Source organism: Triticum dicoccoides, chromosome 1A, assembly GCF_002162155.2.
Source record: "Triticum dicoccoides isolate Atlit2015 ecotype Zavitan chromosome 1A, WEW_v2.0, whole genome shotgun sequence".
NCBI classification, from domain to species: domain Eukaryota; kingdom Viridiplantae; phylum Streptophyta; class Magnoliopsida; order Poales; family Poaceae; genus Triticum; species Triticum dicoccoides.
Window position 1 is genome coordinate 454,776,226 of NC_041380.1, and position 23,312 is coordinate 454,799,537.

Genomic DNA, 23,312 nt, shown 5'->3' on the forward strand with positions numbered 1-23,312 from the left:
CCAATAGTGTTATGTCCATGGCTCACGCTCATGTATTGCGTGAAGATTGAAAAAGTTTGAGAACATCAAAAGTATGAAACAATTGCTTGGCTTGTCGTGCATGATTTAAATATTTTGTGTGATGAAGATAGAGCATCGCCAGACTATATGATTTTGTAGGGATAGCTTTCTTTGGCCATGTTATTTTGAGAAGACATGTTACTTTATTAGTATGCTTGAAGTGTTATTATTTTTATGTCAATATTAAACTTTTGTCTTGAATCTTTCGGATCTGAACATTCATGCCACAATAAAGAAAATTACATTGATAATTATGTTAGGTAGCATTCCACATCAAAAATTCGGTTTTTATCATTTACCTACTCGAGGACGAGCAGGAATTAATCTTGGGGATGCTTGATACGTCTCCAACGTATCTATAATTTTTGATTGTTCCATGCTATTATATTATCTGTTTTGGATGTTTAACGGTCTTTAATATGCTCTTTTATATTATTTTTGGGACTAACCTATTAACTGGAGGCCCAGTGCCAGTTTATGTTTTTTTACCTATATTAGAGTTTCATAGAAAAGGAATACCAAACAGAATCCAAAAGAAATGAAACCTTCGCGATGATCTTTCTTGGACCCTAGAAGACTTGGTGTTGAAGTATGGAACTCCGTGAGGCGACCACGAGGTAGGAGGGCGTGCCCCCATCCTCGTGGGCCCCACGTAGCTCCACCGACATACTTCTGATAACCCACAAGTATAGGGGATCGCAACAGTTTTCGATAAGTAAGAGTATCAAACCCAACGAGGATCTAAAGGTAGAACAAATATTCCCTCAAGTTCTATCGACCACCGATACAACTCTACGCACGCTTGACGTTCGCTTTACCTAGAACAAGTATGAAACTAGAAGTACTTTGTAGGTGTTTTTGGATAGGTTTGCAAGATAATAAGGAGCGCGCAAATAAAAAGTAGGGGTTGTTTAGATAAATACACAACTAAGTTAGTTTTAGTAAAGAGCTCTTTGTTACGAGAAAGTTATTTGTCCCTATGCAATCGATAACTAGACCGGTAATCATTATTGCAATTTTATTTGAGGGAGAGGCATAAGCTAACATAATTTCTCTACTTGGATCATATGCACTTATGATTGGAACTCTAGCAAGCATCCGCAACTACTAAAGATCATTAAGGTAAAACCCAACCATAGCATTAAAGCATCAAGTCCTCTTTATCCCATACGCAAACAACCTACTTACTCGGGTATGTGCTTCTGTCACTCACGCCACCCACCATAAGCAAATCATGAACGTATTGCAAGCCCTACAGAGGGAATCCCTCACACTTGCGCGACACGGAGAGCACCATAGGACAGCACCAATAATAAAACATGCAACTGAAACCAATCACGATCATCAAATAGCCCATTGGACAAAACGGATCTACTCAAACATCATAGGATAGCCATACATCATTGGGAAATAATATATAGCGTTGAGCACCATGTTTAAGTAGATATTACGACGGGTAAGAGAGAGGTTACACCGCTTCATAGAGGGGGGGAGAGTTGGTGATGATGGCGGTGAAGTTGTTGGTGAAGATTGCGGTGATGATGATGGCCCCCGGTGGCACTCTGGCGCCACCGGAAGCGAGGGGGAGAGAGCCCCCCTCCTTCTTATTCTTCCTTGACCTCCTCCCTATATGGGATAAGGGTTTCCCCTCTGGTCCATGCCCTCCATGGCATGGGAGGGGCGAGAGCCCCTCCGAGATTGGATCTGTCTCTCTGTCTCTCTCTGTTTCTGCGTTCCCAGATTCTGCCCTTTCACCGTTTCTTATATTCCCGGAGATCCGTAACTTCGATTGGGTTGAAATTTTAACACAATCTCTATCCGGATATTAGCTTTCTTGCAGCGAAAGAAGGGCACCAACCGCCTTACGGGGTGGCCACGAGGGTCAGGGGCGCGCCCAGGGGGGTGGGGCGCGCCCCCTGCCTCCTGCCTCCCACGGGCACTGTCTCGCGTGGATTTTTCTTCCCAAAAATCATATATATTACAAAAAAATCTTCATCAGTTTTTATCCCGTTTGGACTCCGTTTGATATGGATATTCTGCGAAACAAAAAACATGCAATAAACAGGAACTGGCACTGGGCACTGGATCAATATGTTAGTCCCAAAAATAGTATAAAAACTTGCCACAAGTATATGGAAGTTGTAGAATATTGGCATGGAACAATCAAAAATTATAGATACGACGGAGACCTATCAGGATCCCCAAGCTTAATTCCTGCTCGTCCTCGAGTAGGTAAATGATAAAAAAGATAATTTTGATGTGGAATGCTACCTAGCATAATCTTGATCACATATCTAATCATGGCATGAATATTAAGACACGAGTGATTCAAAGCAATTGTCTATCATTTGACATAAACACAATAATACTTCAAGCCTACTAATAAAGCAATCATGTCTTTTCAGAATAACATGACCAAAGAAAGTTATCCCTACAAAATCATATAGTCTGGCTATGCTCCATCTTCACCACACAAAATATTCACATCATGCACAACCCCGATGACAAGCCGAGCAATTGGTTCATACTTTTTAACGCGCTTCAGCTTTTTCAACCCTCACGCAATACATGAGCGTGAGCCATGGACATAGCACTATAGGTGGAATAGAATATGATGGTGGAGGTTGTGTGGAGAAGACAAAAAGGGAGAAAGTCTCACATCGACGCGGCTAATCAATGGGCTATGGAGATGGCCATCAATTGATGTCAATGTGTGGAGTAGGGATTGCCATGCAACGGATGCACTAGAGCTATAAGTGTATGAAAGCTCAAATTGAAACTAAGTGGGTGTGCATCCAACCTGCTTGCTCATGAAGACCTCGGGCATTTGAGGAAGCCCATCATCGGAATATACAAGCCAAGTTCTATAATGAAAATTCCCACTAGTATATGAAAGTGATAACTCAAGAGACTCTCTATATGAAGAACATGGTGCTACTCTGAAGCACAAGTGTGGTAAAAGGATAGTAACATTGCCCCTTCTCTCTTTTTATCTCATTTTTTTGGGCCTTCTCTTTTTTTGGCCTTTCTTTTTTTTTCTCTTTTTTTTATTTTTTTCGTCCGGAGTCTCATCCCGACTTGTGGGGGAATCATAGTCTCCATCATCCTTTCCTCACTCGGGCAATGCTCTACTAATGATGATCATCACACTTTTATTTACTTACAACTCGATACTAGAACAAAGTTATGACTCTATATGAATGCCTCCGGCGGTGTACCGGGATGTGCAATGATCTAGCGTAGCAATGACATCAAAAAAGGGACAAGCCATGAAAACATCATGCTAGCTATCTTACGATCATGCAAAGCAATATGACAATGAATGCTCAAGTCATGTATATGATGATGATGGAAGTTGCATGGCAATATATCTCAGAATGGCTATGGAAATGCCATGATAGGTAGGTATGGTGGCTGTTTTGAGGAAGGTATATGGTGGGTTTATGGTACCAGCGAAAGTTGCGCGATACTAGAGAGGCTAGCAATGATGGAAGGCTGAGATTGCGTATAATCCATGGACTCAACATTAACTCACATACTTATTGCAAAAGTTTATTAGCCCTCGAAGCAAAGTACTACTACGCGTGCCCCTAGGGGGATAGATTGGTAGGAAAAGACCATCACTCGTCCCCGACCGCCACTCATAAGGAAGACAATCAATAAATACCTCATGCTCCGACTTCGTTACATAACGGTTCACCATACGTGCATGCTACGGGAATCACAAACCTCAACACAAGTATTTCTACTAATCCACAACTACCCACTAGCATGACTCTAATATCACCATCTTTATATCGCAAAACTATTGCAAGGAATCAAACATATCATATTCAGTGATCTACAAGTTTTATGTAGGATTTTATAACTAACCATGTGAATGACCAGTTCATGTCATCTCTCTAAATAGATATAAGTGAAGCAAGAGAGTTTAATTCTTTCTACAAAAGATATGCCCGCGCTCTAACAAATATAAGTGAAGCAAAAGAGCATTCTACAAATGGCGGTTTTCTATATAAAGAGAAACTTGCAATCCAAACTTCAAATGATATAAGTGAAGCACATGAAGCATTCTATAAAGACATACTCAAAAGATATAAGTGAAGTGCGTAGAGCATTCTATAAATAAACCAAGGACTATCTCATACCAGCATGGTGCATAAAATAAAAGTGAAAACTAAATGCAAAAGACGCTCCAAGATTGCACATATCGCATGAACGAAACGAATCCGAAAACATACTGATACTTGTTGAAGAAAGAGGGGATGCCTTCCGGGGCATCCCCAAGCTTAGATGCTTGAGTCTCCTTGAATGTTTACTTGGTATGCCTCGGGAATCCCCAAGCTTGAGCTCTTTCCTCTCTTCCTTCTTCTCACATCGAGACCTTCTCGATCATCGAACACTTCATCCACACAAAACTTCAACAGAAAACTCAGTAAGATCCGTTAGTATAATAAACCAAATCACTACTCTAAGTACTGTTGCAAACCAATTCATATTTTGTTTTTGCATTATAGGTACTTAATATAACTTTTTCATGGCTTAATCCACTGATATTAATCGATAGTTTCATCAAAACAAGCAAACTATGCATCAAAAACAGAATCTGTTTAAAACAAAACAGTCTGTAATAATCTGAACATTCACCATACTTCTGAAAAATTCTACGAAAATTAGTAAAAATAAACAATTTGTATAGGAAGACAGTGCAAAAAGAATCAGAACCGTTTGACGTTCCAACTAAAAATTTAAAATCACGCACTACAGCCAAAGTTTCTGTACTGCACCGTACAAACCATCAAGCAAATGTAAACATCCTAAAGGCAAACCTTGGCACATTATTTTTATAATACAATGGAATTGTACAAGGGGATAATTATTTTTGTTGAAAAGTTTCTGTAATCAAGATTCACAAAGTTGTCGTGAGCATGAACAAAGTTTAAGGAGCTCTCCCACTTCAACAATGCTTGTCTTTCTCACTTTCACTTTCCTTTTTGAAAAAGTTTTGGGTTCCCCTCTTTATTTTTGTTGTTTTTAAACTATATAAAAGCACTCAACATAAATAAATGACTCTCTAAAACTTCCGGGTTGTCTCCCTGGCAGCGCTTTCTTTAAAGCCATTAAGCTAGGCATATAGTGCTCAAGTAACGAATCCACCCAGATCCCAAGGTATATCAAAGCCAATTTTAATTAACAATGATTTGTAATTTAGTAGTGAGCAAAAAGCAACATATATCATGTAACTACGAAGTCTAACTCTCTTCCTATGCATCGGCATGTCATAAAAGAACAATTCATGCACACATAGTAAAGGCCAATGCATATTATAAACAGTTTCTTGCAATTTTATCATATTGGAAACATAGAGAGGTGGAGATATAGTTCCCCTCTTATAATAATTGCAAGTAGGATCAGAAAGCACATGCATATTATATTCATCAAAATCATCATGTGCAACGGTATAAGGCAACCCATCAATATAATCCTTAATAAGGGTAAACTTCTCCGATATAGTGTAGTTGGGAGAATTCAAAAAGATAATAGGACTATCATGCGTGGGTGCAATAGCAACAATTTCATGTTTAACATAAGGAATTATAGCAAGTTCATCTTCATAATCATACTTCATATTGGCATCTTGGCCACAAGCATAGCAAGCATCATCAAAAAGGGATATTTCCAAAGAATCAACGGGATCATAGCAATTATCATAGCATTCATCCTTCAGTAAGCATGAAGGGAAATTAAACAATGTATGAGTTGAAGAGTTACTATCATTAGAAGGTGGGCATGGGTGATCAATCCGCTCTTCCCCCTTTTGTTCTTCGCTCTCCTACTCATCTTTTTCATCCAACGAGCTCACAGTTTCATCAACTTCTTCTTCCATAGATTCCTGCAAAATATTAGTCTCTTCTTGGACAGCGGAGACTTTCTCAATAAGTGCATTAATATCGGAATTGTATTCATAATTCTCATAGCAATATTTAAGGATAGCTAAATTTTCAGGTCTATAAACCGAATCATCAAAATATTCAAACTCTTTAAACATAGATTAAATTTCATAAGAACCCATAAAAGCAACAAATTCTTCTATTTGTTCCACATCATAGTAACCATATATACCATTAGCATAAGAAGCTAAGGTTTTATTATCATTAAATTCACATAAAAAGGGAAGGTGTGGAGCCTTCATCCTAGAGCAACAAGTATAATCATATCTCAAGCATAGTTGCCTAGCATACCACTTCAATATATGAATTTGATCCCATAATAGTTTCCCTTTTGTGTCAAGCGGTAATCCCTAAAGTATTCACGTTGATCCAACATTACTCCCATTGCATAATTGAATAGGGTTTTCTCAGGATTATTAAAGTAGTACATAATATCTTTCACATAACCAGCATCGAGGGTTTTAGGAGGTTCTGAAAGTGCGTTATATCGACTAGAGGGGAGTGAATAGGCGATTTGTATGAAATTCTTCACTGAGGAATTTGCCGGTGAGGAAATTCCTTAGCGAAGAACTATTAGCAGCGGAATAAGTACTCAAAAGTAAACATAACAGAATACAAGCATAGTCATCATGATGAAATGAAGACAGGCACAGAGTACAGAAAGCGTAAGCACAGGATAACACAGGATGAAGACAAACAGACTGAAGAAATTGAACTGAGGAAATTGAGGAAGTCTTCAGTCAAAGTATTCAAACACAGACTTGAACAAACACACAACACAGTTATGAGGAAATGAAAGAGTTGAGGAAATAGAACCAGTAAGCTTGGTGAAGACAATGATTTGGTCGACCAGTTCCAACTGCTGTCTCAGTTGTATGTCTAGTTGGAGCGGCTGAGTATTTAAACTCGAGGACACACAGTCCCGGACACCCATTCCTAAACATGCAGCTCAGGACACCAAGTCCTCACCGTATTCTCCTTGAACTAAGGTCACACAGACCTCATCCAATCACTCATGGTAAGTCTTCAGGTGACTTCCGAACCTTCACAAACCTGGTCACTCGGCGATCCACAATTCCTCTTGGATGCTCTAGACCATGACGCCTAACCATCTAGAAGAAGCACAGTCTTCAAAGGTAACAAGCGTCGGATCCATGCAGGATCAATCTCTTCAGTGATGCTCAATCACTTAGGGTTTGCAGGTGTTTGGGTTTGGGTTTTTCCTCACTTGATGATTTTCGCTCAAAGTCCTCGGAGGATGGGTTGCTCTCAAATGACAAGTGGCAGTTTCTCTCGGAGCAGCCAACCAGCTAGTGGTTGTAGGGGGCGGCTATTTATAGCCTAGGGAGCAACCCGACATGATAAGACATAAATACCCTTCAATGATATGACCGTTAGGTGGATAGATATTTTGGGACAGCTGGTGCATAGCATAGCAACGGTCGGAATTTTGAGTAGCAAAATCCTCAGGGCTATCATGTTCCTCACTGTGTAGACAATCCGCACTGGCGAATTTCTAACTCCTCAGTCAGAACAAATTCCTCAGAGACCAGAAGAACTTCATCTCTGTCACTGAAGAATATGACTGGACTGTATAAGATTTCCAATGGCTTCACTCGAAGGGATTGGTAGGTGTAGGATTTTGAGTTGAGCATCACATGGAAATTTTTCCTTAGTATTTCCTTGACCCCTTTAACAGTACGGTGTTTCCTATGACTCAAGAAAGAGAAAATGAAACTACGAAAACAAAAGTCTTCACGCTTCATGTTCCTCGAATGGATACCAAGTCTTCAAGGTCACACCAATTTCTTTACTTTCAAAGTTCTTCAGAAAGTCTTCAGAAATCCAAAGTCTTCAGTCGAAGAACTTCAGTTTTAGGGGTCGACTTTCTCTGTAAATATCAAACTCCTCATAGACTTATAGACCTGTGTACACTCACAAACGCATTAGTCCCTTAACCTATAAGTCTTCAATACACCAAAATCTCTAAGGGGCACTAGATGCACTTACAATCTCCCCCTTTTTGGTGATTGATGACAATATAGGTTAAGTTTTCAAGGGGGATCAACATATGAAGTGTAAGTACTGATATTGAGGGATTTGATTGCAAGATATAGAAGAACTCCCCCTGAAGATGTGCATAGTGAGGAATTTGCTTTTGAAGCAATGCACACTTGAAGAGTTGAATCATGGAGATCTCCCCCTATATCTTGTAATTCATACACCATTTGACATATAACAGTGAAGAATTTGAAATGCATGATGAAATATGGTGAGTGATGTAATTCAGCATGCGTGCATTAGCATATATGAGGAATAAGCATGCAGAAAAACATATCAAAAGTATCAGAGTGTTGGGGAACGTGGTAATTTCAAAAAAAAAATCCTACGCACACGCAAGATCATGGTGATGCATAGCAACGAGAGGGGAGAGTGTGATCTACGTACCCTTGTAGACCGACAGCGGAAGCGTTAGCACAACGCGGTTGATGTAGTCGTACATCTTCATGGCCCGACCGATCAAGTACCGAAACTACGGCACCTCCGAGTTCTAGCACACGTTCAGCTCGATGACGATCCCTGGACTCCGATCCAGCAAAGTGTCAGGGAAGAGTTCCATCAGCACGACGGCGTGGTGATGATCTTGATGTACTACCGTCGCAGGGCTTCGCCTAAGCACCGCTACAATATTATCGAGTACTATGGTGGAAGGGGGCACCGCACACGGTTAAGAATATGATCACACGGATCAACTTGTGTCTAGAGGTGCCCCCCTGCCCCCGTATATAAAGGAGCAAGGGAGGAGGAGGCCATCCCTAGGAGGGGGTGCGCCAAGTGTGGAGTCCTACTAGGACTCCCTAGTCCTAGTAGGATTCCACCTCCCATATGGAATAGGAAAAGAGGAAGGGAAAAGGAGAAGGAAGGAAGGGGGCGCCCCCCTTCCCTAGTCCAATTCGGACCAGACCAAGGGGAGGGGTGCGGCCACCCTTGAGGCCCTTTTTCTTCTTTCCCGTATGGCCCAATAAGGCCCAATACGTATTCCCGTAACTCTCCGGTACTCCGAAAAATACCCGAATCACTCGGAACCTTTCCGATGTCCGAATATAGTCGTCCAATATATCGATTTTTACGTCTCGACCATTTCGAGACTCCTCTTCATGTCCTCGATCTCATCCGGGACTCCGAACTCCTTCAGTACATCAAAACTCATAAACTCATAATATGACTGTCATCGAAACCTTAAGCGTGTAGACCCTACGGGTTCGAGAACAATGTAGACATGACCGAGACACATCTCCAGTCAATAACCAATAGCGGAACCTGGATGCTCATATTGGCTCCCACATATTCTACGAAGATCTTTATCGGTCAGACCGCATAAAAACATATGTTGTTCCCTTTGTCATCGGTATGTTACTTGCCCGAGATTCGATCGTCGGTATCTTAATACCTAGTTCAATCTCGTTACCGGCAAGTCTATTTACTCGTTTCGTAATACATCATCTCACAACTAACTCATTAGTTGCAATGCTTGCAAGGCTTATGTGATGTGCATTACCGAGAGGGCCCAGAGATACCTCTCCGACAATCGGAGTGACAAATCCTAATCTCGAAATACGCCAACCCAACATGTACCTTTGGAGACACCTGTAGAGCTCCTTTATAATCACCCAGTTACGTTGTGACGTTTGGTAGCACACAAAGTGTTCCTCCGGCAAACGGGAGTTGCATAATCTCATAGTCATAGGAACATGTATAAGTCATGAAGAAAGCAATAGCAACATACTAAACGATCGGGTGCTAAGCTAATGGAATGGGTCATGTCAATCACATCATTCTTCTAATGATGTGATCCCGTTAATCAAATAACAACTCTTTTGTTCATGGTTAGGAAACATAACCATCTTCGATTAACGAGCTAGTCAAGTAGAGGCATACTAGTGACACTCTGTTTGTCTATGTATTCACACATGTATTATGTTTCCGGTTAATACAATTCTAGCATGAATAATAAACATTTATCATGATATAAGGAAATAAATAATAACTTTATTATTGCCTCTAGGGCATATTTCCTTCACAGAGCACCATCGGGTTTAAGTTTACAACTTGATCCAATAAAGTCTCCGAAGAACGAGAGTTGTAACTTAAAAGAAACGCCCATATAGAAAGACCCGCTTGAAGACTAACTCAAAATTCTCCCCCTTTGTCATCAAATGACCAAAAGGATCGAATATGAGGACTAACCCCCTTGAAGAATATCAAGTTGATGAGGGAGCGCCAGCGTTGTTGGGGTCGTTTGTCGTAGTAGGGCCTGCCGCAGTGTCGTCCAAGTCTTCATTCTCATCAGTGTCGCACGATGAAGAATATGAGCTGGCCACCAAGGAACCTTGACCTTCTTGAATTTCTTCAGTGGAGGTGCAGACCAGTCAAAATCTTCCTTGAGACCCATTTTCTTTAGATCTTCTTCACCATGCAGATGTGACGGTATTGCCCAGGTGCGACCGAAGACTTCATGGAGGTAGTAATGGTTTTTCTTCACTGCATTATGTGTAGCAGTCATGTTGTGAAGAAATGAACCAAACTGACGCTTAACCCATTTATGATTTCAATCCACCTTCTGGTGAAGACTAAGCAGAAGCTCACGATCAGCCATCACACGAGGAGAAGTGGCTTGAGGAGTAGACTTGGGTGCATTGGCAGAGTCATGTGTGGCAGAGTCATTATTGGTGGAATAAGAGGCAGCTTTGCGAAACTGTCCATCCAATGGACGAATGCCTTCATCTATAACAGCTGGTGCTTTGCCCTTTTTATCAACTGAGGAATAGGTCCGCTTGAGGACTTCAATCGGGGGCAAGTAGCTGAGGTGATTCTGAAAATCAGCTTTATAGTTGAGTGAAGACCTTGTCCTAAGGAATCTCATAATCCAAGGTGCATAAGGCTTCAGCTCAAACGGAAACAATGCAACATTTTCCAGAGTCCTCATGAAGAAATCGTGATAATTGATAGGAATGCCATGAACGGTATTGAATACCAAATTCTTCATGATGCCAACAATTTCCTCATCAGATGAGTCGTGGCCTTTGATAGGACTCATTGTCCTCATAAGAATATGATAGACAGTTCTGGGCACATAAAGTAATTTCTTTGCGAGGAATTTGGTTCGTGGGGCCTGACCTGTCTTCAAAGGTTTCATCAGAACTTGCATGTAGTGATTTGTAAGCTCAGGTTCACTATAGATGCAACGAGCTTCTTCAAGGGGAGGACTGAGTGGTAAGGCACGAAGCTATTCAGTAGCTAGTGTTGTGTAGTGAGTGTTCTCAGACATCCAGTCCAACACCCATGAATTCACATCTTCAGAATCTCCTGTGATGTGCAGCGTCACATAAAATTGAAGAATCAGTTCTTCAGTCCAATCACAGATGTCAAAGCAAAAGTTTAACAGTCCAACATCATGAAGAACACTGAGGGCTGGCACGAAACACGGCAGAGATTCCATATCCACGTGAGGAATGTGCTCATGGTAGAAGATTTTCTCTTTGTTGAACAGCACTGAGGAATAGAAATTTGCTTGACTAGCAGTCCAGAAACGCCTCTTCCTTATACGAGCAGAATCATATGGGTTGTAGTCTTCGAAGAATACGTGCTCGCCGAAGAAATCATCAGCCCTGAACTTTTTCTTGCGTGAGAATGGATCCTTTGGCTTGGGCAGATGAGTGTCAGTGAGTTGCATCACGACCTCAGGAATCGCAATCTCAGGTTCTTCAGGCTGAGGAATTTCTGGTTCCTCTTCAGTGGCAGTCTGTGTCTTCAGATGTTCAGCAGCAGCAGTTTCTTCAGCATTAGTGGCTGGAATTTCCTCATGTACAGATGAAGTGGGGTGAGTTTCTTCAGAGCCCATTTGAACAATTTGTGCGGGGGACTGAGGTATTTGCTGCAACGGTGTGAACATTAGAGAGTTTGGATGTTGACTTTCCCAGAATTCATCACTCATCACTGGTGTGGAGCAGCCAACGTCCACATCTCCATCTTCCATTTCTTCAACGTCAGCCTCTTCAGCTGTGAACTGAGGCATAGGCGAGGAGATAAAAGGTGTTGAGGGGATCGTATCCACTTCAATTTCTTCATCCAACTGCTCTGATGAAGCAGCAGAAGGAGTTTCTTCATCAGATCCGTTGGGAATCACATATTATTCATCGAAAGGAATAAGGTCCTTTGATGGCATGGTTGAGATCGGAACAACATCAATGGGATTAGCAAATGAACTGGTCAAAGGCTTCATCTTCTTCGGAGCTGAAGAATCTGAAGTAGTTGATGATTTCCTTTTCTTCACTGATGCACGCTCTGCAGCCTTGGTCTTCTTCACATCTGATGCAGATGGAAGGATCGGAGTTGGTGTTGGCGCAGGAGGAGCAGAGGAATCTGACTGATTTTCTTCAGGAACAACTGATGTAGTTGCCCTGATTTCTTCAGTTTCTTCAGGCGCACCACTAGAGGATGCCTTGGCAATTTCTTCAGCGGCTGGAATGCAGTCATCATCCCGGGAACTCACATTTTCTTCAGCAGCCTGATTGTCATCAGCAGTGCTGGCATGTTCTTCAGTAGGCTGAGCAGATGCTTCAGCCTGAGGAATTTCTTGTTGCGTTGGGGCAGCAACATTGGAAGTGAACTATTCAGTTATCTTTACAAATCTGACTTTGCCTCCTTGCCAATCAGCATAGTAGGCTTTGAAGTCATCGCTGAGGGTTTTGATTTTAGATTGGATTTTTACAAGTTCATCAGTTGTCATAGTGACAACATTGTTCTTCAGAAATTTCTCCTTCTTGTATTGTGCTTTCTTGATCTGTCTGGCCTTCTCAAATTTCCATTTTTCTTCTTGAATGAAGTGGGTCAGCATGTGACTTTGGCCAGGAGTCAGCTTGAAATCAGGCATGGGAGTGTTGGGGTTCTTTTGCCAAACATCAATGTATTCGAGGATCAACTTGGGATCCAAAAGCAGTGGCACATCTGTTCCCTTGGCTCTAGCAGCCTTGACTTGCCTATCTCTGATGATTTCAGCAAGTTCATCATCATCAGCTTCGTCTTCTTCAGACGGCACTTGGAAGGCGACCTGCTTCTTCCGAGGACTAGGGTGAGGACCTCGTCCAGCAGTAGCCTTTGTCTTCAGTAAAGAGGGTCCCGTTGAGGAATTTGGTGCAGCTGAGGAACTAGCTGAAGCTCCTGAGGCAATAGAGACGCATGTGGTCCTTTGACATGTGGCGAGATGCACAGGTGCAGAGGACTTTGTCGGAGCGGCCAAAGACTTTGGCGGAGGAGCTGAGGACTTTTGAGGAACAGGAGCAGCATGAGGAATTGACCGTGAGGGCTTTGAGGATTCTGGTCGTGAGGGCGTTGCTGAGGAACTTGGCCTTGAGGGCACTGTTGGTGAAGCACTTGGCTTGCGCGCAGGCTTCTTTGACATAGCCTTCTTTGGCTTGACAGCAGAGGCCTCAGCAGAGGCAGCAGCAGCAGAGTCTTCATTGAATTTCCCCACTGCTTCTCTGGCTTACTTAGACAACTTGGCTTGGCACTTGGCCCATTCATCAGGATAGTCCTCACCGCGCTTGAGGCTGGTGGGATCAGCTATTTGGCCAGGTGCCAATGGAGGTCTTGGGCATGGAGGATTGAGTGCGAATTTCTTCATGTACTTTGGAGTAACATACCTATACTCCCTCCACTCTCTTACCCATCTCCTTTCTATCCTTTGTATGCGCACCTTGCGCTGATTTTTGTCCTCTTTTCCAAACTTGGCCTCATCAGGAGTGCAGTAATCCTTGTATATGTCATCAGGGATTTCAAACACTGTGTTGACCTCGGCCCTCTTTCCTCCTTTCTGTGGCTTCTTACCATCAGCCATTTTCTTTAGTTGAGGAATTTGAACAATTGAATTCTCTGAAGAAGTATGCAACTTTTCTTCGAGGAACGCTGCAAATGAGTTAAGTTGATGAGAACCTAGTGATTCAGCAGCTGACCTGAGTACCTGTGAATAGAGTATAGTTGCGAGGAATTTGGAGAGGTCATATGCATTCTCAGAAGGTTTTGTAAAAAGAACAAGTTTGAGGAATTTGACCAGATGAGTCTTGAAGAATTTCACTAAGCATTCTTTGTCTTAGGTTCCAGAGATGTGTAGATCAAAAATCCACACATTTGAGGAATCTTGAAGAAAAACATAGCTTAGAGAAATGAATCAAGAACAGATGATATGTGAGGTGTTTTAGTGTGTGAAGATAGGAATAAAAACACCTTTGAAGATTTTGTATATATTCATTCGAATCAACGAGGGCAGTAAAAGTAACTTTTAATTACCCTGGATGAAGAACACGATGAACAGTGAGGTGGAGAGGTGAAGTTCGTCGCGCCCTAACTTGGCGGAGGAAGATGGCTATGGCGGCGCCAGAGTGAAGATTTCTGCGGCCGGTGCGAGTACGGCGGCGACGAGGTCGAGGCAGTGAAGCTCTTCCTCACCGGCGACGATGAAGTAGCGGCGGTGCTAGGGTTTGAGAAGCTCGAGCTGGAGAGAGGTCGAGCGGAGTAAAAGAAGTGAGGAAGGGGAAGAGGGGTATTTATAGCCATGGTGAAAAATTGTTCGCCCGAAGAAATTGGACGAACGTGCCCTGACCCTTCTCATTCACTTGACATGTGTCACCCACATACTGAGAGGTGGAGATCGTGTGCAATCGTGGGTGAAAGGATAAGTGTATCATGGGATGCGGAATGGTTTGAGCGGAAAAGCCGAAAATTTAGATAAGATAGGTTTTAAAGTTCCGTTCGCAATTTCTTCAGCTGACAAGGACACAGTGAAGATTTTGAACGAGTTTCAAATAGAACGCACATGAAGAATTTGTGAACAGATTGGGTTGAGTATAGCATAGAGGGGGAAAGGGTCCGATCACATTCACTTAGCAGAAAAGACCAACTTGAAGAATTAGCAAATAAGTGAATGTTGTAGAGTACATAAACTCATATATATATATATATATATATATATATAGCCAATAAAGAAAAACGACGGAAACAGTGAAGACAATGCAAAGTTGAAGAAAATGAACAACTGAGGAATTTCAACTTTTAGTGGTGGCGTGACCCACCGTATAAGAATGATGATTTCAGACACCGCATACAATTATTGTAGGGTTCTGAGAATCAATTCTTCATTAATTTCTTCACACTTAGAATGTTATTCTTCATTGATTGAAGAAAAACGTTTCTTCATGTGTTGCACATCTAAGTCATCAGTTTTGCATAACTGTTAGGATGAGTGTCCTTTTCAAAGAACATTCGAAGATTCTAGGATATTTAGCTCACACCGCAACTTGCTAAATCTCTTCTCATCCAAGGGCTTTGTGAAGATATCGGCTAGCTATTCTTCAGTCTTCACATGCTCGATAGTAATGTCCCCCTTCAACACATAATCACGAAGAAAATGATGATGAATCTGAATGTGCTTAGTCTTCGAGTGCTGAGCTGGGTTGTGACCAATCTTGATGGCACTCTCATTGTCACAGAAGAGAGGCACATTCTTCATGTTGACGCCGTAGTCCTTGAGAGTTTGCTTCATCCATAGCAATTGAGCACAGTAAGAACCAGCGGCAATGTACTCAGCTTCAGCAGTAGATAGTGATACACAGTTCTGTTTCTTTGAGGACCAATAGACCAAAGATCATCCGAGGAAATGACATGTACCATATGTTGACTTGCGGTCCACACGATCACCAGCATAGTCAGAGTCAGAATATCCAATGAGATCAAAAGCTGAGCCCTTGGGGTACCATAATCCAAGTGTTGGTGTGTGAGCTAGATATCAAAGAATATGCTTCACAGCCTTATGGTGTGATTCTTTCGGTGTAGCTTGAAATCGGGCACACATGCAAACACTAAGCATTATGTCTGGCCTAGATGCACATAAGTACAATAAAGAACCAATGATGGAGCGGTATACCTTATGATCGAAGTCAATACCATTTTCATCAGTGCACAGATGGCCATGTGTGGGCATAGGAATTTTGATGCCTTTGCAATCTTGCATGCTGAATTTCCTCAGTACATCCTTGAGGTATTTCTCCTGAGATATGAATATGCCATTGCGTTGTTGACGAATTTGAAGACCTAAGAAGAATTTCAACTCTCCCATCATAGACATTTGATATTCTTCACTCATCATATAGGAAAATTCATCACTATAACGTTGGTCAGTACGGCCAAAGATAATATCATCAACATATACTTGGCACATAAACAATTCACCATCATAAGATTTAGTGAAAAGAGTAGGGTCAAGTGAACCGGGTTTGAAGCCTTTCTTCATGAAGAATTCCTTCAAGGTATCATACCACGCCCGTGGGGCCTGCTTGAGGCCATAGAGGGCCTTGTTGAGTCTGAAGATTTTGTCAGGATTCTTTGGATCTTCAAAACCTGGGGGTTGAGCAACATATACTTCTTCCTCAAGCTTACCATTGAGGAATGCACTTTTCACATCCATTTGATATAAAGTGATATCATGATGGTTAGCATAAGCAAGTAATATGCGAATAGCCTCAAGTCTAGCAACAGGTGCAAAAGTTTCATCGAAGTCAATTCCTTCAACTTGTGTGTAGCCTTGAGCTACGAGTCGTGCCTTATTCCTCACCATAAGGCCATTTTCATCTTGCTTCTTGCGGTAGATCCACTTTGTGCCAATGATATTGTGCTTGCGAGGATCTGGACGTTTGACCAGTTCCCAGACATTGTTGAGCTCGAACTGATGTAATTCTTCTTGCATGGCCTGAATCCACTCAGGCTCCAGAAATGCTTCATCTACCTTAGTGGGCTCTGTGATAGATACAAAAGCAGAGTGCCCACAAAAGTTAGATAAATGTGAAGCTTTTGAGCGTGTGAGAGGACCTCGCGCTTTGATGTCATTGATGATCTTTTCAACTTGCACTTCTTTTGCAATGTGAGGATGAGCTGGTTGTCGTTGAGGAATTTGATCAGCATTCTCTTCAGCACCATTTTCTTCAGTATTTTCTTCAGGTGCATTAGCTCGATGTTCTTCTTGTTCTGGAATGAATTCTTCAGCAGATTCTTCAGTAGGAATGACATCCTCAGTAGCCTTGAACTTGATAGTTTCCTCGGGTGTTGGTTCATCTATCACAGTAGGTAGGTGCTCTCTTTGTGATCCATTAGTTTCATCGAACCGCACATCTACAGTTTCAACAACCTTGTGAAGAACGTTGTTGAAGACTCTGTAGGTATGCGAGTCCTTTCCGTAACCAAGCATAAAACCTTCATGTGCTTTCGGTGCAAATTTTGAGTTGTGATGAGGATTTCTAATCCAACATTTAGCACCGAAGACTTTGAAATAACTTACATTGGGTTTCTTATCAGTGAGGAGTTCATAGGCAGTCTTCTTGAAGAATTTGTGAAGATATACTCTATTGATGATGTGGCATGCAGTATCAATTGCCTCAATCCAGAACCGATGAGGCATTTTGTATTCATCAAGCATAGTGTGAGCCATCTCAGCAAGAGTCATGTTCTTGCGCTCCACGACACTGTTCTGCTGAGGAGTATAAGGAGCCGATAACTCATGAGTAATACCAAGTTCATCAAGATAGTCATCTAGACCAGAATTCTTGAACTCAGTTCCATTGTCACTTCTGATGTGCTTGATCTTCACACCAAAGTTGGTTGAAGCCCTCGAGGAAAATCGTTTGAAGACTTCCTACACTTCATGTTTGTAAGTAACAATGTGTACCCATGTGTATCGAGAGTAATCATCAACAATAACAAAGCCATATTGAGATGCATCATTTGAAACAGCAGAATAATGGTTAGGACCGAAGAGATCCCTGTGAAGCAATTCAAATGGACGAGTAGTGGTCATGATAGTCTTCACTGGATGCTTGGCCTTTGTCATCTTCCCAGCTTCACAGGCTCCGCATAGGTGATCCTTGAGGAATTTGACATTCTCAATGCCGATGACATGCTTCTTCTTCGCAAGCGTGTGCAGATTCCTCATGCCTGCATGACCAAGTCATCGATGCCAGAGCCAACCTTCTGAAGCTTTTGTAAGTAGGCACACGGCTGGTTGTGGTCCTGTAGAGAAATCAACAATATACAGGTCTCCTCTCCTAAAGCCTTCGAAGACTTTGGAATTGTCAGCTTCCATAACCACAACACAACGGTACTTGCCAAAGACAACAACCATATCAAGATCACAAAGCATTGAGACAGACATAAGGTTGTATCCTAAGGACTCAACAAGCATGACTTTGTCCATGTGTCGATCCTTTGTGATCGCAACCTTACCTAGACCCAATACCTGACTTTTGCCTTTGTCGGCAAAGATGATATGCCTCAGATGCGACGGAGATAATGGAGCATCCATCAATAGATTCTTGTCACCAGTCATGTGATTTGTACATCCACTATCGAGGACCCACTTAGTGGCTTTGGGTTGATCATCCTGCAGATGAATTAGTGCAACTTACGAACTCATATACTTCATCAGTGAAGAATATGACATCAATTCATCAGATCAATTTCATCAAGCAAAAGAACAGATAAAGCAGTATGAGGACGTGAGAAATGAAAGTTCATTTCTTCATGATTAGCCTGCGTCCTTTCAGGCATACTCAGGTCTCCAGCAAATTCTTCAGACGATTACGTACGTCTGGAGACCTGACCCTGCAGAAGAGATTAGTTCTTTTTCTTCACCACCCACATCTGAAGGGGTGGCAAAGAGTTCATCATTCTGCGAGCTCCATAAGAGAAAGGTGTCATAGATGCCAGTCCATTTCGTTTCACATAAGAGGGGTTAGAGTAAGCATAAGAGTAAGCAGAGAAATTCTTTGAGGACTTATGGACATAATGATTTGAAGAATAATGCACATACCCATAATCCTTAGATCTTCCCTGCGAAACAGACGGGTTAGCACGATGATGTTCATATGAGGACTTTGATCCTTTTGAGGAATATGATCCATGTGAGGAGTTTGGTCCGTATGAGGACTTGGATCCATATGAAGAATTTGGTCCATATGAAGAATTTGATTTGGGGTTCCTATTCTTCACAGGTGGCGTCATGATGACATTCACATGAAGATTTTCAAGGCATCTTTTGGGAACCCATATTTTCTTCATAGGGGGACCGTTCCTGTAGTTAGTGCCAACATATCTAGCAAATACTTCACCATTCTGATTTTTGAATAGTTTATAGTTGGAGTCAAATGACTCATCATCAGAACGAGGAGATTCACATGCAAATCCAGATAAGTTAGATGGATCGACTGGAGGTCCCTTTGCAGCAACCCATGTAGTTTTGGGGTACTGCTTAGGCTTCCAATATGTACCATCAGCATTGAGTTTCCTCTCAAAGGCAATACCCTCTTTCCTAGGGTTCCTGTTGAGGATCTGCTTTTTAAGCACATCACAAAGAGTTTGATGCTCTTTGAGGCTTTTGTACATGCCTGTCATGTACAATTCCTTCAGCCCTGCATCATCAGTGATACTAGCAGTGTCCTCAGATGAGGAATTAGTGATAGTAGAGGCATGTGAAGAATTTGAAACATTAGCAGCATTTGAACATTCAGGTGAATAAATTAGCAGATTCACGTTCAATGCATTTCAAACAAGGAGGAACAAATTCTTCCTGAGAAGCGCTGATTTGTTGAGCAAGTAATGAATCACGCTCCTTCTGAAGATCTTCATAACTCACTCTTAGCTTCTCAAGGTCTTGCTTTCTTTGAAGAAATTCATAAGAAAGCTTCTCATGATCAGATAAGAGAGTGTTATGATGATCTTGAAGGGTGTCATACTTAGTATGAAGTCTCTGAAGACTTTCAGCCAAAGCTTTTGACCGATCCATTTCTTCACGCAACATATCATCGCTCTTATTTAGCATGTAGTGAACTTTTTCCAAAGCTCTTTGTTGTTTAGTGGCAAGGGAAGCAAGTTTGACATAACTGGGTCCAAATTCATCACCAGATTCATCATCACTAGACTCGGATAGGTAGCATTCAGTTACCTTAGCATCTTTTTCCATAAGGCATGATGCAGAAGATGATGATTCTGGTTCGAATGTCATCGCTTTGAGAGATTCCTTGAAGTCCTCAAACAAAGGATCATGACAGGTTCGATGACCTTCATAGACCTCAGAGAGACGGTCCCAGATAAGCTTCGCATGATCGAGATGCATGATATTCCTGAACTGATTTTGAGACAGACAGGAGCAGATGACGTCTTTCGCTGTGAGGTTGAGAAGAGTGTACTTGCGAATGTCATCTGCTTCCGCCATCTTGCACAGATTGGTCAGACCAATCTCAGTGACGGTCCACGGCTCGCTGTTCATTGCCATGAGGCGCTTCTTCATCATGGCCTTCCACTTGGGATACTCATGACCGTCAAAGATGGGGCATGTCACTTTCATCATACCTGTGGTCGACATAACTAAAACTCTAGGTGGTTAAACCAAAATCACACAGAACAAGGGAGTACCTTGCTCTGATACCAATTGAAAGTGCGTTATATCGACTAGAGGGGTGGTGAATAGGCGATTTTTATGAAATTCTTCACTGAGGAATTTGCCGGTGAGGAAATTCCTTAGCGAAGAACTATTAGCAGCGGAATAAGTACTCAAAAGTAAACATAACAAAATACAAGCATAGTCATCATGATGAAATGAAGACAGGCACAGAGTACAGGAAGCATAAGCACAGGATAACACAGGATGAAGACAAACAGACTGAAGAAATTGAACTGAGGAAATTGAGAAAGTCTTCAGTCAAAGTCTTCGAACACAGATATGAACAAACACACAGCACAGTTATGAGGAAATGAAAGAGTTGAGGAAATAGAACCAGTAAGCTTGGTGAAGACAATGATTTGGTAGACCAGTTCCAACTGCTGTCTCAGTTGTACGTCTGGTTGGAGAGGCTGAGTATTTAAAGTCAAGGACACACAGTCCCGGACAGGCGGACACCCAATCCTGAACACGCAGCTCAGGACACCAAGTCCTCACCGTATTCTCCTTGAACTAAGGTCACACAGACCTCGTCCAATCACTCGTGGTAAGTCTTCAGGTGACTTCCGAACCTTCACAAACTTGGTCACTCAGCGATCCATAATTCCTCTTGGATGCTCTAGACCATGACGCCTAACCGTCTGGAAGAAGCACAATCTTCAAAGGTAACAAGCGTCGGATCCACGCAGGATCAATCTCTTCAGTGATGCTCAATCACTTGGGGTTTGTAGGTGTTTGGGTTTGGGTTTTTCCTCACTTGATGATTTTCGCTCAAAGTCCTCGGAGGATGGGTTGCTCTTAAATGACAAGTGTCAGTTTCTCTCGGAGCAACCAACCAGCTAGTGGTTTTAGGGGGCGGCTATTTATAGCCTAGGGAGCAGCCCGACATGATAAGACATAAATGCCCTTGAATGATATGACCGTTAGGTGGATACATATTTTGGGACAGCTGGCGCATAGCACAGCAACGGTCAGAATTTTGAGTAGCAAAATCCTCAGGGCTATCATGTTCCTCACTGTGTAGACAATCCGCACTGGCGAATTTCTAACTCCTCAGTCAGAACAAATTCCTCATAGACCAGAAGAACTTCATCTCTGTCACTGAATAATATGACTGGATTATATGAGATTTCCAATCGCTTCACTCAAAGGGATTGGTAGCTGTAGGATTTTGAGTTGAGCATCACATGGAAATTTTTCCTTAGTATTTCCTTGACCCCCTTTAACAGTACGGTGTTTCCTATGACTCAAGAAAGAGAAAATGAAACTACGAAAACAAAATTCTTCACGCTTCATGTTCCTCGAATGAATACCAAGTCTTCAAGGTCACACCAATTTCTTCACTTTCAAAGTCTTCAGAAAGTATTCATAAATCCAAAGTCTTCAGTCAAAGAACTTCATTTTTAGGGGTCGACTTTCTCTATAAATATCAAACTCCTCATAGACTTATAGACCTGTGTACACTCACAAATGCATTAGTCCCTTAATCTATAAGTCTTCAATACACCAAAATCACTAAGGGGCACTAGATGCACTTACAGGTTCTGCATCTCCATGAGCAGAAAGTACACGTAATTTTTTTGGTATTTCGTGTTCCATATGAAGGAAATATGCACTAGATGCAATAATAAAGTTATTATTTATTTCCTTATATCATGATAAATGTTTATTATTCATGCTAGAATTGTATTAACCGGAAACATAATACATGTGTGAATACATAGAGAAACAGTATGTCACTCGTATGCCTCTACTTGACTAGCTCGTTGAATCAAAGATGGTTAAGTTTCCTGGCCATAGACATGAGTTGTCATTGGTTTAACGGGGTCACATCATTAGAGAATTATGTGATTGACTTGACCCATTCCGTTAGCATAGCACTTGATCGTTTAGTTTGTTGCTATTGCTTTCTTCATGACTTATACATGTTCCTATGACTATGAGATTATGCAACTCCCGTTTACCGGAGGAACACTTTGTGTGCTACCAAACGTCACAACGTAATTGGGTGATTATAAAGGTGCTCTAAAGGTGTCTCCGAAGGTACTTGTTGGGTTGGCATATTTCGAGATTAGGATTTGTCACTCCGATTGTCAGAGAGGTATCTCTGGGCCCACTCGGTAATGCACATCACTATAAGCCTTGCAAGCATTGCAACTAATGAGTTAGTTGCGGGATGATGTGTTACGGAACGAGTAAAGAGACTTGCCGGTAACGAGATTGAACTAGGTACTGAGATACCGACGATCGAATCTCGGGCAAGTAACATACCGATGACAAAGGAAACAACGTATGTTGTTATGCGGTTTGAGCGATAAAGATCTTCGTAGAATATGTAGGAGCCAATATGAGCATCCAGGTTCCGCTATTGGTTATTGACCGGAGGTGTGTCTCGGTCATGTCTACATAGTTCTCGAACCCGTAGGGTTCGCACGCTTAAAGTTCGATGACGGCTATATTATGAGTTTATGTTTTTTGATGTACCGAAGGAGTTCGGAGTCCCGGATGAGATCGGGGACGTGACGAGGAGTCTCGAAATGGTCAAGACGTCAAGATCGATATATTGGACGACTATATTCGGACATCGGAAAGGTTCCGAGTGATTCAGGTATTTTCGGGAGTACCGGGGAGTTACAGGAATTCGTATTGGGCCTTAATGGGCCATAAGGAAAAGGAGAGAAAGGCCTCAAAGGGTGGCCGCACCCCTCCCCATGGGCTGGTCCAAATTGGACTAGGGAGGGGGGCGCCCCCTTCCTTCCTTC